This window comes from Aythya ferina (assembly GCF_964211825.1).
Source record: "Aythya ferina genome assembly, chromosome: 5".
Taxonomy (NCBI): domain Eukaryota; kingdom Metazoa; phylum Chordata; class Aves; order Anseriformes; family Anatidae; genus Aythya; species Aythya ferina.
The window spans coordinates 29,245,252-29,264,205 of record NC_140301.1 but is presented as its reverse complement, the minus strand read 5'-3'; the positions used below and the strand labels follow the sequence as shown (position 1 = coordinate 29,264,205).

The 18,954-nt window shown below is 48.7% G+C and overlaps 1 protein-coding gene across 1 annotated transcript in view; it reads left to right on the top strand.

Annotated features, from left to right (window-relative positions):
- SLC8A3 (solute carrier family 8 member A3) overlaps positions 1–18,954 on the top strand; it is a 113,725-nt gene that overhangs the window by 3,129 nt on the left and 91,642 nt on the right. The window contains exon 2 of the mRNA XM_084521460.1: positions 15,588–15,818. The gene's annotated coding sequence lies outside the window, so the exon portion shown is untranslated. The remainder of the gene's footprint in view (positions 1–15,587; positions 15,819–18,954) is intronic.

The following is an 18,954-nucleotide window of genomic DNA, read 5'->3' as shown; positions in this document are numbered from 1 at the left end:
CCATGTTGCTGGTTTTCATTCCCTTTTGATCCTCTGTTGTTGAGATTTATTGCCTGCCATTTATAGCATTTCCAACTTGTAATTAAGGTTTCTATTTTGAATACCTAACACACAAGCAGGAATTACTGTAACTTAGTATTAGGATATGTCTTTCAAACCACAGCAGAAAATGTTTCATATGTGAGGTAAAAGCATTTAAAGCTAAAGAAAGCTTAGAGCAATCTGAGGTTACATAAAAAAAAGTAATTTTATAAACTAATTTCAAGTCATTTTGAGCAGCTCACCTGCATCTGCATCATCCATGGACTGAATCCATAGCAGCATTTCAAGTACATTGAGCACTTTGTGCAAGAAATGCTGAAGATTTTTACAATTAACTCTGTTATCTAAAATCTCCTGCATGTAAATGCCAGCCTGTCACTGGTTCCTGGCAGGCTCTTTCCCCAGGTAGCTGGCAGGGCCTTCATGGTGTGTATGCACTGGAGGCTTGAATTTTGGGGGAGCAGCAGGCTGCTGCGTGTGATGAACCCCAGCTCTGTGTGTCTGTTATAAACTCAGCCCTTTCCTTGCCATAAGACTATGGTGGCCTCAAAGTAGCTAAGATGGCCAATGGCATGGGAAATTGGAGTGCTACCAGTCTAGATCTGTAACCACACAGAAGGGCATGGTTAAGATTGAAGGATGGGTGGAAGAATGGCACCCCTTCCTGTTGGTGGGGCTGGGGAGGGCTGACAGCCATCTGAACAACTAGACTGGGCTCTAAGTTTGAGTCTTGGTTTTTAATGTCCTGTAAAGGAAGGAGATAATGAAAAAAAAGGAATGTTCTTGGCCCCCAGAACGCCTTTCAGATTAAATCACTGTTTGATGGCTAACACGAAAGCTGGAAATTTTGTTCCACCAGAGACGGGGGAGTGGAATGAAAGCCCATGTGTATTTTTAGCATCGCTTGTAATCATGTCACCTTTTGAAATGAAAGCATCAGTGCATTAGAGCGGAGGAGCTGGGGAGAGGACATGTTCTACCAAGAGAAATGTCATGCCCAGAGTGGATTGACTGAGTCACACGCAAGCTGGGCGCAGTGATATTAGCGCTGGCCATGGCAGATACGTCTTGCTGCATACTTCCTCCCCCTCCCAGCTCCTCAACTTGTTTTCCTCCCTTGTGCATCTCTGCTAGTAGTTTCCTCGTGTCTCTTCCCAGGTGGTTGTATGCTCTAGTTGATACCCAACCAGAAAAAAATCTGCCACGTGCAAGATGCTTTGAGCTGTTCACCCAGAGTAAGTCCCTGTCCTGCCCAGAGGGTAGGCAGCACTGGAAAAGCGACATAGCATACCTTAGTGGAAGCTACTTAGCAATATTTGTTTCTTTTATGTATATTTTTTTCCCTAAGAAGAAAGCAGATCTAGCACAAGGAAGAGAGGAGGGTATCTGTTCAACAACAAATGCTTATTTGCTGTTCACCTCTAAAATGCCAATGAGCATTTGTGCTGTCTAGTTTGAACTGACTGTTGACCTTGGAGAAATTACTGACTGCTGCTCTTGAAAGAAATCATGCCCTACTTTCTAAGGAAAGAGGCAGAGAAGGTTTGCCACAGTCTCCCTTTGTAATTGTGGATAAATAGCATCATTTCTCTGCTGCATCTATGAAAAGGGGATAATTCCACTTTATTCCCACCCTTGACCAGCCTTCACAGTCTGGTAAGAGGGTAAAAACTAGTTTCTGTGCAGTTACACAATGCCCAGGGCCTTGATCCTCTGCACCAGATAAATCCCTTGGTGTTGTTATCATGCAGCTCAAACCATTAGTGGTTCTTTGTAGCTGATAATAAAGCAGGGGTCACTACAATCACTGACAACACCGTGGTCTTCCTTAGGTGCTGAAGGTGCACTCATGTACTGGGCCGTTTGCTACAGATCTCTGTGCCTTGATAAAGGTGCCATCTGCAGCCTTTGCCTTGGCTCAGGTGACCTTCCTTGCCAAGCAAGGTGGATGTGAAACCACTGCTGTCGTGTGGTGTTTTTTTTTTTTTTTAAACAATTCCTGTTGTTCAGGAGCCTCCTTTGTGTCTGAGAGCAGCAGGCAACTCTCACCTCTCTTCCTCCCTCTGCTTCCTCCCCTGAGTGTTGTATTAAATCCATTCTCCATTGTATTGGCACCAGCTGAAGTGTGATGTTTCTTCAGTGTGCCAAGTCTTCAGTCGTGTGTTTATACTACCTCCTGCTGCATGGCAGTCACCAGTAAGATTAATTAAGCCACAATGATTTTTCTCTTTTTTTTTTTTTTTATTTTGGTGGAAGAGCTAATGATCCAAGGTACTTTTTACAAGCTGCTGAGACTCCAAGGCTTGAGGTATACATGATGAAAAGGGAAATAAGTGGCACTTTTTTTAATCTAAGCAGTAAAATGTAGCTTTAATAGATCTTTATTTTTCACTCAACAAACCCATCAGAAGTCTCAGCACAGGTCTTCCCCCCACTTCTTTTTTTTCATCTTACCTGGCTGTTAATGACAACAATTTCTGTTTGCACAGCACCCATCAAAGGATCTCCAGATATTTTCTAAAGGTGGATGTCTATTTTTAGCCTCATTTTATAGACGGTGAAACTAAGAAGTAGGCAGGTTTGTGCTAGGAACTCCTTCCAGCACAGCTGTGCACCGGGGTGAGCAGAGGTGAGCTGGCTGCCTGCTGGAGCTGTGCTGGCAGATGGAGAGGTGCAGGGCTCCCGGGCAGGCTCGGGGGCTGCCTGGTACAGTGCATAGCCAGATCGGGCTGCATCTATCCCACATCCACCCTTCTTAGAGCAGAAGAGGGTTTTTATCACCCAGACTCGCTCTCTCAGTGGCTTGGGGTTGTCACGCAAGTCTGGGGCAGGGCTTTGTAGCCCACTTGCCTGCACGCTGATGCGGTGTCTTGCTGAAGCACCCCCAGTGCAGCCAGAATGAGACCTCTCAGATCCCCAGGGGCCCTGCAGGAGTCAGGGAGTAGCCCTGTGTACACATAAGCACTTGCTCCAGGGGCTTACCCATCAGTTAAAATGGAATTATATGCTTAACTTACTAAATTACTCTAGGCTTCACTTAAGTATGTAATTAAGAATTATGTACTGAAAGATAACCATTTGTAGGGCTGGGGCTTGCTGTCCTGCTTCCACTTCCCTAACAATGCAGGCAAATTGCTTGTGCTCTCATATTGTTCTGCCTGGGTAATGTTTGGGCTCTGGGACCAGCAGGTAACAGGCGGGAGGGGAATCTCCACAGAGTACAGAGCGGTGCAAACACCCGACTTCTCCGGGAAGTCATCTCAAAACCTGGGAGCATTTCAGAAGTCCAAGCAGAGCTGTCCTCAGGCTTGGATGTCCTCCAAGCCTTTCTTCAAGGCATCCTTCCCCCTCCAGTTGAGAAGAAGCTGGCCACAGTTGTCCTCAGCCCAGCTTCTGGTGGGGCTGTTGCAGCGTCACTGCCCCACCAAAGACAATTTGATGTTTAGCAAGCTCAGCTTTGCAGAGTGAAGCTCTCGCATGCCTCCCCTGCTAGTGGTTTCTCCAAATTGCTATCAGTGTCCCAGAAGGACAGCCCTGGGGGAATGCAGGCTGCCACTCCCTTATGGTAAACCAGTACTGAAGGCTACAAACAGAGGGCTGACTGGCTGCTGTAACCACAGCCCTTGTGCTGGAGACACCCATCAGTGAACTGAGGCCAGGAGGATCATTGTGGCCAAATATGCAGGCTGCTGGACCAGCCACGTCAGCCTGCAATGCCTTGTCCTTCTGTCAGGTTCTGGCTGTCGGTGCCTCCCAAATCCCACTTTCCAGAGGGAGAGGTCCCCTGGTCCCTGTGGGACCATGGCAATCTTTGGCTGAGGCATGACAGGCCAGGTGAAAGATATAAAGGAGGGAGCCTTGTAAAGGAGGGAATGCGAAGACGTGGGGGTTGCCCGCCGCAGCCTCTTCTTGTCAACCTGGTGCCTGTGTTGTTGAGTCCCCATGACCCATGTTTGTGAAGATGGGGAATGCTGACAGGCTTTTAGCTTCTCAACCTGCATTTGTGCAATTTTAAATAAATGAGACAGGTTTAGGGGAACTTTATCATTTACTTCTCATGACTCACACTTCCTTTTCAGTGCCAATTTGCCAAAGCTCAGACAAGGCAATTTCACGTTTCCATGTGCCTGCTCTCTCTTTTTATAGTTTTGTTTGTCCTGTACTTCTTTCTCCCTGGCTCTGACTGGTGCCTTTGGTGCCCCACCTGTCCTCTGGGCTCAGCAAGGTCTCACTGCAGGTGGGCTGTGTTAGTAAACCAAAACCCACCGGTGGACCTGCTCCCTTGGGCAGCTCTTTCTCTACACGCTTTGCAGAGAAAGAAGGATGTTGAGCAGTGTGTTTGGGGGCTCAGTGCCTTACTTGCCTCACTGAAATTGAGTATCTGGGGCATAACTTAACCCAGCTGTTGGCTCCTACCAAACTTCACTGGTCAGTGCAGGCCCTTCCAGGCCTAACATCCCATGCAGACCCAGGAGGCTCTCTGAAGCCAAGTCCCAGTGACAGTGATTTCCCGTTGTCTGTAGAAACATACTCCCCAGTGCTGTTTGGCTATTGCCTTCTTCAGCTCTGGTCCTACAGTGGTATTGTTATGGCTAATTAAATCTTTGTTGTGCTCCTCCAGACTGCTTCATTTCAGTGGTTTGTTGAGGGACCTGGGGTGGCTGATGTAGTTCTGGCAAGATTGTTCTTTGATCCTTGGTGACAGATGAACTGCATCATGGCTGGCATATGCTCTTGCTTTCTGGGGTTTTGCTCCCAGCTTGCTTTCTGCCTAGTGAAGTTTGAGCCACTTGGGGCAGTAATTTAGTGGGATCACCTCTAGTATGTCTAGTATTTAAGTAGAGCCACTTGCCTCAAAAGATGCCTTTGGAGCAGACGCTTGCGCTAGGCTGCACTGAGATGGAAGATTCCCAGCCTGGCAAATGAGTGCTATGTTCAGTGCTCTTGGACTAATCAGGCTCTCACAGTAAGCTGCTCTAAAAACGCAGTTTCCACTATTCAAACAGAGGATTGCTTGCCACGCCAAGTAATTTCCACTTCTTTTTTCACTCCCGACATGCCAGTGACAAACTTTGTGTCACTTCAGCGTTATTGTTCAATTCATCCTGTGCGTTCAATTCAGTTTTCCACAGCTTTTAGCAGCTCTGGCTCTGAAGTATGAGCGCAGTTTCATCTCCCGTCTCCTTCCTGTACAACAACTCTCCATAATAAACCACGGAAAGGCAGGGAAGTGTGCACATGCTTCTCTGAGGGAGCAGCAGCTCTTTCCGAATTCATGCCCATCACAGGGCTGTTCGGCAGCTGAACCCTCTGCTGTAGCCATTCTTTTTTTACAGCAGTGCCTCCTTGTCTCTGATCTTCTGATAGCAAATGTCTCCTTTCATGTCCTACATCAAGGCTGCCGTGCTGGCCTCCTATCCCATTTGCTCCCCTTTTTAATGCTGTGCCAAGCATATTAATGACAGGCAGCGCTGCCCTGGACCCCTTTGTGCAACCTTGGGCTTTGCTGGCTCTCTCCTTCCCATCCCTGTGTGTGAGTAGTTATTTATTGGTCTGGGGGACCTGGAGGGCTGGCCTGATATCTGGCACAGCTGGCTCTGCTGTGTGCATCTCTAAACGCATCCTGCTGCCCTCTAGTGAGAAATGTCAGTGGTCCAGGCCTGGCATTGGGATCCGAAGGGGAAGGAAAGGGGCCCATGGTGTAAAACATTTGGTGTGTGCAGATGTGGATGTGCTTTCAGGAGCCCAGCAATGAAGGACTGAAGGATGTGCTGCTGGCGGCCGTGCCGGCTCCTTTGGGAGCACATGCCTCCTCCTCCAGGCTTTGCTGGGTACTGCTTTGCTGCCCCTAATTCACCTGCTCACGTGTAAGCTTCATCCTCAGTCTAAACATGCTGCAGAACCATGAAAATCATGAGCAGGCTGACAGTGAGACTGACAGGCTATAAGGAAAAGGGAGGAGAGTGGGGGGGGAAAGTGCAAGTTACTTGACAAGTGATTATAATTAGGGTTTTTCTTCCTATTTATCATGATGTAGCTCCATGCAAGCTAGTTGGGCTGCTCTGTACATACATACCTGAATTTTGCTGTGGCAGTAGTGTGACTGTTCCCCCATTTCAACACGGGGGGTGGCTGCTCCTCATCCCCATCTCCCTTACACAGGAGGGGTCCATCCAACCTGGCTGATGCCCTGCAATACGCTGCTGCTGCCCCAGTTAATAAGGCAAGGGAGGACCCGGTCACTCCGTGTTACTGACAGCCCCCCTGGGCAGCCAGAGCACTGCGCAGCATGACAGCTCTTGCTTGCTCTGGCTTAGCTGGGGATGAGTCACCTTGAGTGCCTGAGTTTTTGATAAATCCTGGAAAAAGCAGGGCAGTTAAATGTCAGCCAATGGGGAAGATGCTGAGCTGGGGTAAGTTGCAGCAGTTCCACGGCTGTCAGGGATACTTGGCCACCAAACACCCACCAAAAAGCCTGGCTGGTTCTGCTGGCAAGTTTTGTCTTGTGTGCCTCTGTCAGAGCAACAGCACTCACCTGCAGTGAATTTGCTGGGGTGAGGCTGATGAGATGCTCCACAGCTCCTAAGGAACCTGCAGTGCTGCTGGTGTTTGCCCTCCCTTTTGAGACATCAAGGTTTGCCTTATTACTGAGGCCAAGTAGACAAGGAAAGGCTCCGTCTTCCCTTGGTTCTCAGGAATTTTGTACAGAAGCAGCTAAGAAAATGCCTCAATTTCTGCCTAATCTACAGCTCTTTCCAGCTCCTGAGCTGTCTCTTTAGTCAGTTTAGAAGCTGATAGGAGTTATTGATCTCATTTACCCTCTGTATATCTTGACTGATTCTTTATTTGGAAACCAAAGTCTTGAGATGTGGAGGAAAACCAAAGCTTGTCTTGTGGGCTGGAACAAAAGTGTGCTTCTGCATATCTGAAATCTATAAGAAGGCTTTGTGTTTCTACAGGTCATGCTGAAACACTGAGACCCTGGCAGGGAGGGGGCTGCGACCCACTTCTGTGCTGTGGAGGGGACTCAGGTCTCCTGATCCTCCAGCAAGAGTCTCTTTTGTGGCCACCCTTGTGTGCGTTTCTCCAGCTTACCTGAGCTGCCAGCTCTGGGGACCAGCAGCTCCTGCTCAGGGGGAACGCTGCAGTCAGCATCCCCGTCTCTGCCAGGCAGCTCCATCACTTCAGGGCGGCTCCTGATGGTCCTAACTGAGGCGTAAGAGACAGACCTGACTCTTCACTTCCAGTTAGTGTTGCACAAGCTTCCCCCAGAGCTGTAGCTCTCGTTTTAGGTCTTATAAGCACGCTTGATGCTCAGTCCTAAGAGCACTGAGTTCCACGGAGGATATGGTTGACTCTTTAACCACAGGAGCAGCGAGAGCTGCCTTTTCTGAAAGCTGTGCTCATCAGTGAGGTGAGTTTCAGATAATCTGCCTGCAGGGAAGAACAAGAAAAAAATCATTCTTAATCCTGGACATTTCTTGACCTACTTCCCAGATGTTTCCTTCCCTACTGCCATCTGCGTTCTGTAAGAACAGAAGTTTTGCAAGGAAAATTTCTGTGTGACTGTTAGTAGTTAAGCACAATTTTTTTATTGGATGCTTTAGAAAACATAAAGAACAGCTAAGTGCACAGACTGTTGCATCCAAATGATTTACTGCTTTGCCTTTTATAGCTCTTGATTACATCAGGTTGCTGCATCAATATCTTGTCTATTACATTTCAGCTTGATGGGCCAGTGAGGCAAGGGATATTATTGCTGGGTGGATTTTTCTGCTATGTTGGCAATTCAAATAGGTTTTCAAGGGGACGTGGTGCAGATCCCCCAAAGTTGGGAAAGCAATTAAAACTCATGCATGTTCAGATGCTTGTCCAACCCATAGAACTAAAATTAAAATTGTTTTCGTGAAACATGCAGGGTATTTTCTTTAGGACTGTCTGGCTGTGCTTGGGCAAAACCCTTGAGGACCCAGCAAAGCCCACAACAGGAATGGATTCCTGGTGCCCTGACAGCTCCTGCAGGGCTACATCCTTTATCCAAACCCAAAGGAGACTTCATTCAGTCTTAGCAATGCTACTCCTGTCCTGCTGTGGTTCCCCTTGCTTTTCCATCCCCTTCATCTGGCAAGCCAGCTCTTCCTGCAGGATGCAGAAGGTGTCAGAGTGAAGGTAACCAAGGTTTTGTGCTCAGTGTATTGCCTCCATGATTGCACCAGAGGATGGGGGAGAGGAAAGGTCTTGGTGCACTTTGAGAGGTCTTTCCTCATAGAAGAGAGAAGTTGGGCTAGAAAAGCCAGTATTAAAACAGTTCACAGGTCTTGGTGAAAGTGGCAATAGTTGTGACCATAAGCCCTGGAAAAAAATGGGTTGGAGTGGGCAGGGAGGAGACGAGAAGGCTCCCTGTTGAAAACCATCAACACTTCAATCTCCTACTTTAGCTAGAGCTTGTGCCTCACTCATGCACATCTCTAAATCAGATATACTTCATGCTGCTGTTCTTTGGCTGCACGATAGACACAACGAGTGATGGCAGGAAATTGAACACACGACTGCATGTCTGTGGCTGTGGGAGATGTGATGGCATTAGCAGTCTGACCAAGCGTCCCTTTCTGGTGGCTCCAGAGCTCACTGAAATACAGTATAGAGCCTCAGATCCAATTTCCTGTTCTCCTTTATCCAGGATGTACATGTCAATCACAGTGGCTGCCTGTCATTATCAGGTGATCCATCATATTAAAGCAAGGGGGAAGGAAAAACCACAGCAAAAAGGAAAATTAATGCTTTGCAGTCTTTGAAGTACTTCCCCTTTCATCCTAGCCCGTAAAACCCTGCTTAATTTTGTGCCCTGGCCAAGGGGTTTGTGTCTGTCCCAGTGCTCTGATCTTCTTTTCCAGTTTGGACATGGGTGGAAGCCATCATCATCTGCATTTTGCTAAAATGACTGGAAGCTCTGTGTCCTTCCCCCTGTGCTCTGGTAACATTGAGCTGGTCAGGAGCTCATGCACGGCTCTCTGTAAGCACCTCTGGCAAGGGAGAGCTCCTAAACTGGTGGGCATGGATGGGTGTGAGGAGGGGTTGTCCTCTTCTTCTGCAGCAGGCCAGAGAGGGCTGTCCATAGCTCAGGAGTGTGCGTTGTCTGAATTGGGTCTACGAGGTTTGGAGGCCCTGGGCATAGCTGAGGCCAGCGCAGTGCTCAGAGAGCTGTGAGTGCTGAGCACAGGCACCTGGGTGTGAGTTGGGACACTTGGTGCTTCACAGCCTGGGGGTCTGGGCTCAGAGCCCTGCTTCTCCACTGCTGAGAGGTGCGAGAGAGCCTCCCCTGGCAGCGGAGCTCTGGTACAGGCATTTTATTTATTTACTGAGCGCTGTTGACAAGTCTGTGAAGGAAACTTCCTCTGCTCAATGTCCCAGCACCCTGGGGGGTTCTGTAGCAAGGACTGGAGCTTGTCTGTGTGTTTCTGTCAAAGAGGAAGGGTGACCTGGTTTGCAGTGTTTTGTCTCGCTGGTTTCCCCAGCGGTACCTGGGGTAAGGGAGGAGGCTTGGTGGCTGAGAATAAACCTGCAGCTGCACTGAGGAGAGAGAGGTTTTACGTCCCCACCTTCTGTGATGAAAATCAGAGTCATAAAATTAATCGGTGATTTCACACTTCCTGATACACTATGAAAATGATTAGACACAGCAGCAGCTGGGGGAAGTGACGGGACTCATTGAGGCTGTGGTCCTTCTAATAATATTTCTTTTTCCTTTCTTGAATCTACATTCCTTGTTCATGAAAGCTGGTAATGGACTTACCATCTCAACGTGTCCAGCTTGTGTCCTGTGGGGCATGGAGCTACCCTCCACTCTGCTTTTCAGTAAGGAGGAAAGATGTGAAACACCACAGTAATATAAGCATGCTCAGCAAGTGAGGGCTCGCTCCATCTCCAGATGCCAGTGAAACCAGTGAGAGGGTGGTGGTAGGGACAGCAGCTGCAGGAGGAGTGCAGGGTTCATGGCAGGGCTAGCTGAAGGGGGATATGAGCACAGCAGGTCCTGCTGCTCTGGTGGTGTGAGTAGAAGTGTGTAACACTAAGGAGGCTGCTCCATGCTGATGCCTCTCCTGGGATGCTCTTTCCCTTGTCTAGTAAATACTAAGGTCTGTAATGAGCCACATAATGGGTGTACTAAACCACACCTTGATCCTCTGGAGGGCATTGCAGGCAAGTGTCAAGTAATTAGCCCTTGCAGCTGTCTTGGGAGGTGAGAAAAGCCTCACTGCAGGTCTCTTTCTGCAAGCCGTGGGGTGCAGATCCACTGCTGAGGAGAGACAGACAGAGCTCCTCCAGGCTCACTGTGTAAGCGTTTTGCTGACAAAGAGCAAGGGCTGAACCCACAGTGCCAGTGCAAAGGGGCTGGTGGGGAGAGGCAGGGGTGAGCAAGAGGCAGCATGTGGATGGGCCAGAGCCTGAACGTAGACAAAATGTGTGTTAAGGCAAACCTCAACTTTTAGGATCACTTGAAGGGATAACCAATGTTTTATTCAGGACCACTGCTTCACCCAGAACCTCAACACATGTCAGAAAGACAGCTGTAATGAGAGACTAATGTCCTCAGTGCTGAGGGTGGAGGCAGACCCGGCCTCTTCCTGGGGAGGCTGTCCCTGCCCCTGGACATCACCAGAGTGGTCTGAGGCCTGGCTCCGTGCCCAGAGCATTCATCCCCATGTGCTACCTGGGGAAAGGCCACGCGTACCCTAGGATGATGCACCTCTCCAGTGCCTCCATGCACAATCCTTTCACTCCTTTAATTAAACTCTTAACGTTCATTAACAGCTGATGTTAATTTACTTTTAAGGTCTTTTTCCCCCTGAGTTTTATAAACTGGGATCGGAGTCTCCTGGAGGGAAGCACGGCTTTCTTCTAACTGCTGGAGGGGAAGAGGCAATCTGGCGCTCTTTGCTTTGTCCCAGTTTTTTAAAGGAAGAGGCACTATTGCATAGGAGACATTTTTAGTAGGTCTCAGCTGTTTTGCTAAGAAAATTATTACGTTCACCTTAAGGGAATAGTAAAATCTTATTCTATCTTTACCCAGCATTTATTGTTATCCCCACTGGACTCTGCTATCAAGGTCTGTAGCTGTGCTGTCTGGTAGCATCCCCTGAGGTCTGGGGCCTTCAGCTCTAGCATCCTGCATGCTCAAAGCAGCGGCAAATCACTGTGTAAAACCTTATGTGCAGCCTCCCAGCAGCTGTCCTGAGGTTATGGGGCAGGGGCACCCACAGGCCATGTGCAAGGTATTGATACCTGCTACCTGTGTGCTCTGTGTGTAACATAACCCTGACCACTTTTAACAATAGCAACACAAGTCAGCAGCACAGACAAATAGCGAGACTGCTGTCTAGGGAAAAGCTTATCCAAAATTTTGAAGGAAGAGGCAGAGGGGGGAGAATCTGAGAGAAGCATGTGAAAGCCAGCTAGTGCACAGCGAATGGCTGAAGCACCAGCTGCTGCTCTACGGTAGCTGTGAATCCTCCTCTCCACAAAGGCCTGGCTTAGTTTTAGAAATGTGGATTTTTCTGGTGTTATTAGCCAACGTTTAGTGCAGGAAGCAGCAGAAAAAAATCTTGGTGCCAGTGTTTAAAAGGGAAACCAGAGTGGTAGAGGTACAATCAATTTTGTCTTCCTTGGGTTTTGAAATCAATGAAATGTGAGCTTTTTCCATTGATTTTTGGAATTTGAAATGATTTTGGGAAGCTATTAAATAAACTGACATGTTTGAGAACCAAATCCTCTTCTAGAGCTTTGTGAGACATGTATGGGAGCCCATCAGAATGCACCGATATGCTTGCAGACTTCTTTCCATGCTAATAGCTGTTGCTGTCACATCTGTGATGCCAAACCCCAGCTGAGGCAGGGCTCCCTGCTCCTCTGTGAGAGTGGGGAGAGGAACAGGTCCAATCCAATTCCACAATCTGAAGCCACAACATAAAGCCCTGCTTGGCCCTCAAAGCTCTGGTCATGTTTACAAAGAAGGCTTTTATGGGGAGGGGTGGCGGGGGTGAAGGCAAAAATTTTATGTTTAATCTGGATTCATTTCCTCTGTAATCAAAAATAGCCTTGAAGCTGTCTCCTACGTGATGACTCCTTTCCTCTTTTTCCCCTAGAAAGTAATTTTTTTCTCAGATCTGGAACTTCATTTCAAGGCTCTGCAGATGCATTGTACTAATAAATGTCACATTAACCCATCTCTTCTGATATTAACTTGAGCAGGCACCTGATGAAAGCTCATGAGGTAGGAAAAGCAAAGCTATGAAAAAATAACATGATACAAGCCAGGTGCACCAAGACCAAACCTTGAATGAGAGTAGGGAGTTGTGCCAGACCCTTGGATACAAACTTAGGGCAGAAGCAGTGGGGCTGCTTGTATTTGAGTGACAAGAGTAAATGTGGATCATGTTTGTGGCTGTCCTTTGGTAAGTAGACCAAGAGCTGAAAGACCAGAGGACAGCAAGTTGGTGGGGGACAAGTTCTCTGGACTTGCTCAGCTAGGAATTTTCCAAGGAAGAGCCAAGCCTGCAACTTGGCTGTATCGGTCTAAATTTTGAATGGGAGCTGTGTGAAATTCTTACCTGTATGTGTTAAGTGCATACTAGGTGGATGAAGGAGTAGGAATAGATCCTTTCTGGCTCAGTTAAATGCTCCCCAAGTTTCTTCCAGAACTTGTACAATACTGGCAGTGTTCTGTTTTGCTTTTTAATTGTATGTTGCAAGTCAATGCCTGTTACGCAGGTCGTCTTTATCGACAGTGCTGCTGTCAGGTACATTCTGCTGGCAGTATCTTTATTAACAGCATGGTTGCCAGCAGAAGAGTGAAGCCATAGGATGTCGAAATCATGGATTAAGTTAGAAGAATTTTTTAATGTTAGGTGGACAAGGAGAGGAGAAAGTCTATATTTCTTGTTCTGCTCCAACTCTCAAGAGCTCAGAGAGGCCTTTCTGGTTCATAAGAGATCTTGTCTCTCTGAGATTTCAGTTTCAGATGATCATGGAGGAGTCTGAAAGGGAATGGTTTTTGATTTACAAATTTTGTATTTGTTGTTGTTGCTGCACAGTGTAATTATTAAATACGCTCATCATTCACAGAGAGAGAAAAGCTTTTATGAAAGAAATCATGTATGTTTGTTAAGTATATTAGTATTTGATGGTCTTTCAGTAGTTTTGGTTTAGGTTAGGTAACACTTGAAACATCATGGGACCTTGGTATTCATTAAAAACTGCGATCCAGCATTGTTTAGTGAAATAGTAATAAGCAGTCTAATAGTTTGAAATCCCTGTATTTTATTTGCCAAAGCTAACATAAAAAAGATAAATTTGTAAGTGCTAGTGTATAACGTGTTTGTATGCTTTCATCTCAAGTTAGTACCTTGCAAGCACACCTCTAAGACTAAGGAGATAAAAAATTTCATATACTCCCTGTTGTGATGAACATTTTCTGCCTGAACTGAGCAATGCAAGACCAGGCCCATATGGAACAGGAGGAAAGAGAAATGCCTGGGAGCATTTCTTAAATACATTAGGCATGATTTTATGTCCGTAGCTGAGGAGATGAGGTGAAATAAAACGTCTGCGTACAATAAAGAGCTCTGTCTGTCTGAAGTTATTTTCAGCTGTCAATTTGTGTGCCACCCCCAGGGCTGGTTCCTGCCACGAGCCTCTCCTAACCACCAGGCCTTGCTGCCAGGCCTGCTCTCTGGGACCTAAGCACAAGTGGTTGTTTAGGACGGCCTGATGGGGAACCCTGCGCTGGGAGGGTTCCCCTGTGCCAGCCGGGACCTCATCCTCCCCTTGGTGTTGGAGAAAGCTGGAGAGCTGGCATCCCCTGTCCCTTGGCAGAGGTATGAGGCCTGAAGGTGGCTGCCCAGAGGATGGCTGGTGTGGGCCAGCGCCAGCATCCCTGTGTCCCCCTGGTCCTGGTCCACCTTTCTGCCTGGCCACTACCTTGTTTGGGTTATCTGGGGACCACAGGAACAGCAGGGAGGGTTGGGAAAATACAGGGCTGAGGCTGAGCCCCATGAAATGGTCTGTGCTGCTGCCTCCTACTCATTCACCCCATCTGGCAGCAACTGCATCCTCCTTCAGCTGCTCTGGTCTGCATTTCCAACTATGGACTGCAAGTAGCCAGACCAGAATAGGTAACTGCTCCTCCAGGTCTCCAGATTCCTTCTGTCCTAACACCTTGGAGCCAGGGGCTGCCCTGTGCATCCATAATGAGAAGGTACCAGCTGATTTTCAGGGACTCAGAGGTCTCCCAGCTTCTCTCTGGAGGATGGAATAACCCACCCCTGGGCAGAAAGACCCTGCCCCATGCAGCTGCATCAGGGGTTGTTACCTTACAGCACCTGGGTTTTGTGGCTCTCCAAGGAGTGAAAAGCCATGCCAGAAGGTAAAGCTGCTGGAGACACACATCTGCCCATAACTGCTGTGGTAGCGGCTTGCAGAAATAGGGAGAATTGCAAGGGGAAACAAACCCATGTGCAAACACTGCTGTGTGTCTTGTGTAAGCTACAAAGCTACTCTCCTGTTACACGGCCATGGAAACCAGCCCCCAGTCATCTTCTGCCAAAGTCAAATAGCAACTTTGGAGGCAGTGTGTATTTTTTGCCTTAAAATGACTTGCTGTCTCACAAGTTACTATTTGACTTTTTTTTTTTTTTTTTTTTTTTTTTTTAAAAGGGTGGTTTCTGCAAGCGCAAACCAAAGCACATAGCTTCAAATGGTTACCAGGACTAACGCTGCCTATGTAATTACATTGCCTATATTTAATCTCACTGAAGTGTTTGGCAGATCCCTTGAATTTACGATATGCAGTCAATATCTTCTGCTCTGAGGTTCAACTACTGTGTGTGTCCCTTCCTTTGCTTGAAATGCACAAAGTCAAGTCAATATACTTGGAGGGTAGGGTGCAGGAGCGACCGCGGCTCCATGAGTGTGTGCCTACATCTATATATACACCGTGGAGATCTCACAGGGATGTGTGTGTGCATGTTACATGCAAGACAGCTGCTCTGCTTGTATTTGTTTTGGAAAGGGTTTGCTCTGGTTTCATTGTGGCTTCCTTTAAACAATCTGAAAATCCCCCCCTGGGTTCAGAAGAATAAATATGCATGGCTTGTAATTCTGTTGCAGCTCTCGCTCCCAGCTGATAGGGTGACGTGGAGTTTGGAGGCTCGCAGATTGGCTTTTTGATTTGGCTTCTTGCTGCAGTTGTGCAAACCTCGCCGTCTCCCAGAAATCAGGCTCAGCACTCCGCCGCGCACCGCGATGCTGGGAAGCCTGGGCACAGCCCCGGCGCTGTGAGAGCGGGGAAGCCCAAGCAGATTCAGTTGCAATCTGGGGTACAACCCATTTTCCTCCCCCCCCCCCCCCCAGGACCATCTCCATCCTCCTCCCACCTTCGCCAGCTCTCCCTTCCCTCCCCAAACTAGCCGGCGCGGAGCTGAAGATCGAGGCTGGTGGATTTATCAACATTTTACGCGTGTCCCCCCCACCTCCACCCCCTTTTCCAGATGCACCTCCCCGCTCACCCTGACAGCTGCAAAAGAGAGCACAGGTTTCGTAGCGAGCACGGCAAGTTGGACTGACATGCAGAGGAGAAGCCCCCGCACGGCGCCGGTGACTGCCCCCGGGATGCAGTGAGCTCCGTTAGGAACCGGAAGGATTTAGAGCCAGCGGAGCCCCCCCACTCTCCAAATAGAATAATAATAATAAAAATAAAGTCAGGAAAGCAGCCAGAAGGGGTAAGTACGAGGGTGCTACCCCCCTGCTCCGTAGGGAAGGCGAGGCTGCCGCTTGGGTGTCCTGCCACCGAGTGCCTGCTCACGCCTCGCATGCGGATGGTAGGGGGGGCTCTGGGGAAGGGGGGGGGGTCCCCATATTTTGGTTTTCTGGGCTCAGCCGTGTCCCCGCGGCGGCTCTGCGTGCGTGTGTATGTGTGAGTGTGTGTGTGTGCGTGAGTGTGTTGCGGGGGCAGCGCTTTGCGTACGGCGCCCAGCCGCCGCTGCAGCCTGCGCGCCGGGGAGGGGGCGCGGGGCCGGGGCCTGGCGGCGCTGGGGGGGCTCCACCGGGGGGATAACGGGGGGACCCCCATCCCGGGAGCCCTCCCTCTGCTAGGGGGGGTGCCCGGCCCGGCCCGGAGCTGCGCGGCCCGCAGGGATGCCGTGGAGGGGGGGGGGCGGTGGTGGTGCCTGGGGAAGCTCCTCTCATGCAGTGCTATAAATTTATTTTCTCATTATTATCTTTTTCATTTTTTTTTTTAATTTTTCATTTTTCTCCTTAATTTTTTTAATTGCTATTATTATTATTATCCCCCCCCTCCCCACAACGGGGGGGCTGAGCCATCTCTTGCTGGGGGCCCCAAGGCCGCCGTCCCGGGCAGCTGTCGCGCTCTGTCCGCCGGTGCCGGGTTGTTTACCCCCGGTGTCAAATATAGCTGGCTGCTGTGCCCGGCTGCCCTAAATAGGGCACGGGGCTGCCTGCGGGGCCCCGCAGCCCCCGGCCGCGAGAGGGGGAGAGAAATTACACACACACGCACGCTGGCCTAAATGTTGGGTGATTTCTTGCTCTTCCTCCTGCCCAGCCTCTTGTCAGGGCTTTTTTTTTTTTTCACCTGTGTCTAAAGTATCGCCCTGGGCTGGAGATGAAACCACTGACAGTGTTTTCTTTTTTAAAAAAAAAAAAATATTATAATTTGAATTATTCTAAAACGTGAGAATATGGGCATTTCCCCCCCCCCTCCCCCAAGTGGAAATGTGGAGTAATAGTTGGCTTCCTGGCTCCGTGGTTTATTCCTGGGCTTGTCTGGGGGATTTCACCCAGAAAATATGTTTCAGATCTAAGGTGAGATGCTGGAGGAACTGCATGTGCCATACGCACATCCTCCCGTCCGTGTGCATATTTGCATGTTTCTTTAATCCCTCACATCTCATAGAGCAAAAGGGTGATTTTCTTCAGCAGTTTTTTTTATCTCTGGAGAGGACAGTGCTGGAAGACTTAGGTAACAGTCGGCGGCACCTTCCCAGCCAAGAGCACTCATCCCGTGCTCTCTGGAGGCACGGCGGGAGGCCTGCCAGAGCACAGCTGGCCTTGGGAGACTGCTGAGACACGGAGGCCTTGGAGATGCTCTGGAGGTTTGGTGCAGTGGGGAGAGCATTGCTCCTAGGCGGCACAAACATTTCTAGGGAGTTCCCAGTCCTGCTCCATCCACTGCTGTTGCAGGCATTTGTTTGCCCTGGCAATGGTTTTGCTAAGAAAGTAATTCGCATTTGATGCTTGCAGTCAGGCTTCTGTGGTCAACTGGAACGAGACTTGTTTCCTGAGCAGGAGTAGTAATGTTAGGAAGGAGCACATCCAGCTGCTGCCAAGGGCCAGCTGGGGAAGAGCAGGAGCAGCACAGGAACCCTCGGTTCTGCTGCTAGCTTGCAACGTGATGGGGGTATGTTGGTCACCCTCCTGTTGTAAATAAAAGGGGTTAACACCAGCCAGGGTGGGGAAGAAGAGGAATTAATGTGAACAGGTAGTAGGTGCAGTAGAGCAACCTGTTTTTTTTTTTTTTTTTTTTTTTTCCCCCAAGCCAAGTATGAATCCTATTCTAGGAAGTCGGTGGTTCAAGCATTGCCCAGATGCAGAAGGTATAGCAGTAATCCCCCTGCCAAGGTCCTGTGTGAGGGCAGTGGAAATGCAGGTGGGCTCCGAGCCTCCATAGCAAGCCTCTGGTGTGCTGGTGGGCACGTGGGTTCACGTCTCATTTGCACAAAGCAGCTAATGATGTTTTCCAGCCCTTTATGGGGATTTAGTGAGGACAAGCTTGCCCCAGCCAGTGTATGATGGGGTGCATGGGGGCCTGGGCTGACCTGCTGCCACGTGTGCCTGGTCCCACATCGTTTCAGAGGGTCCTTCCTGCCACAGGCATCCTCCATCCCCAGGGAAGGGAAGAGCCATAACTGAGTGTGTCAGCAGTTTTTATCAGAAAGCAAGTTAAGATGTATTTCCTCCACCAATATTTTTTAAAGTGAAGTGCTACACAGATAAATGGTCTGTCTGTCAGGGTTTTGTTTGCTTGTTGTAAACAAACAGCATCGGTCTCCTCCCCTAAGCTTCCCCAATGACCAAACAGCGTTGACAAATAGTTCCTTGTTCTTTGTTGTTGTGTTTCAGATGCCTTTCATGTGCTTCAACAGTTAAAAAGATGGCTTTGATTGTCTGCCAGGTATTTTTTATTTTAATCAGGCAGTAATATCTAATTCTGTATTTAAAAAAAATGAAGGAAATTAGATTATGCAGACAAGAAAAAATCTCCGTAATATGGAAAATGAATCTCTGTAGCCAGGAAATTGATAGTTGTGATGCTCTGTCTACCATTACCCACTGTGTTTAGGTATTGTGGCACAGATTAATACTATTGTTGATTTAATGTTTAGATAACAGCAACTCCTAAAGGCATCAGCCCAGCTGGGGGCCCATGTTTCTAAGTGCCGTACAAATGTCTAATAAATGACAGTCTCTGTCCTGAAGAGTTTTGTGCGCTGTGAGACACGTGAGATCATAAGCTCCTCTTGGGGCACATCTAAAGCACTTTCTGCACAGCTGAGCTCATGGCCTGGTGTTTGCTGATTTCAGTGACGTGGGGTTTGGGGCAGTAAGCGAGCTTGCTGTCCCTGCTTAGCTCCAGAATGAAATCTGGGACCCACCCCAAGGCTTGGTGTCCTGCAGCATGAAAGGCCCATCAGGCCACTGGGGGAGTAACATGGTGAAGGCAGTAGCTGGCTTCCCTCCTTTCCTTCTGCTTTCCCTGCCTGGATGTTTTAAACCACAGACTCTGGGTGATGGCCATCACAGATGTATGTGCACAAAGGCCTCCTGCTCTCAGGATTTTGC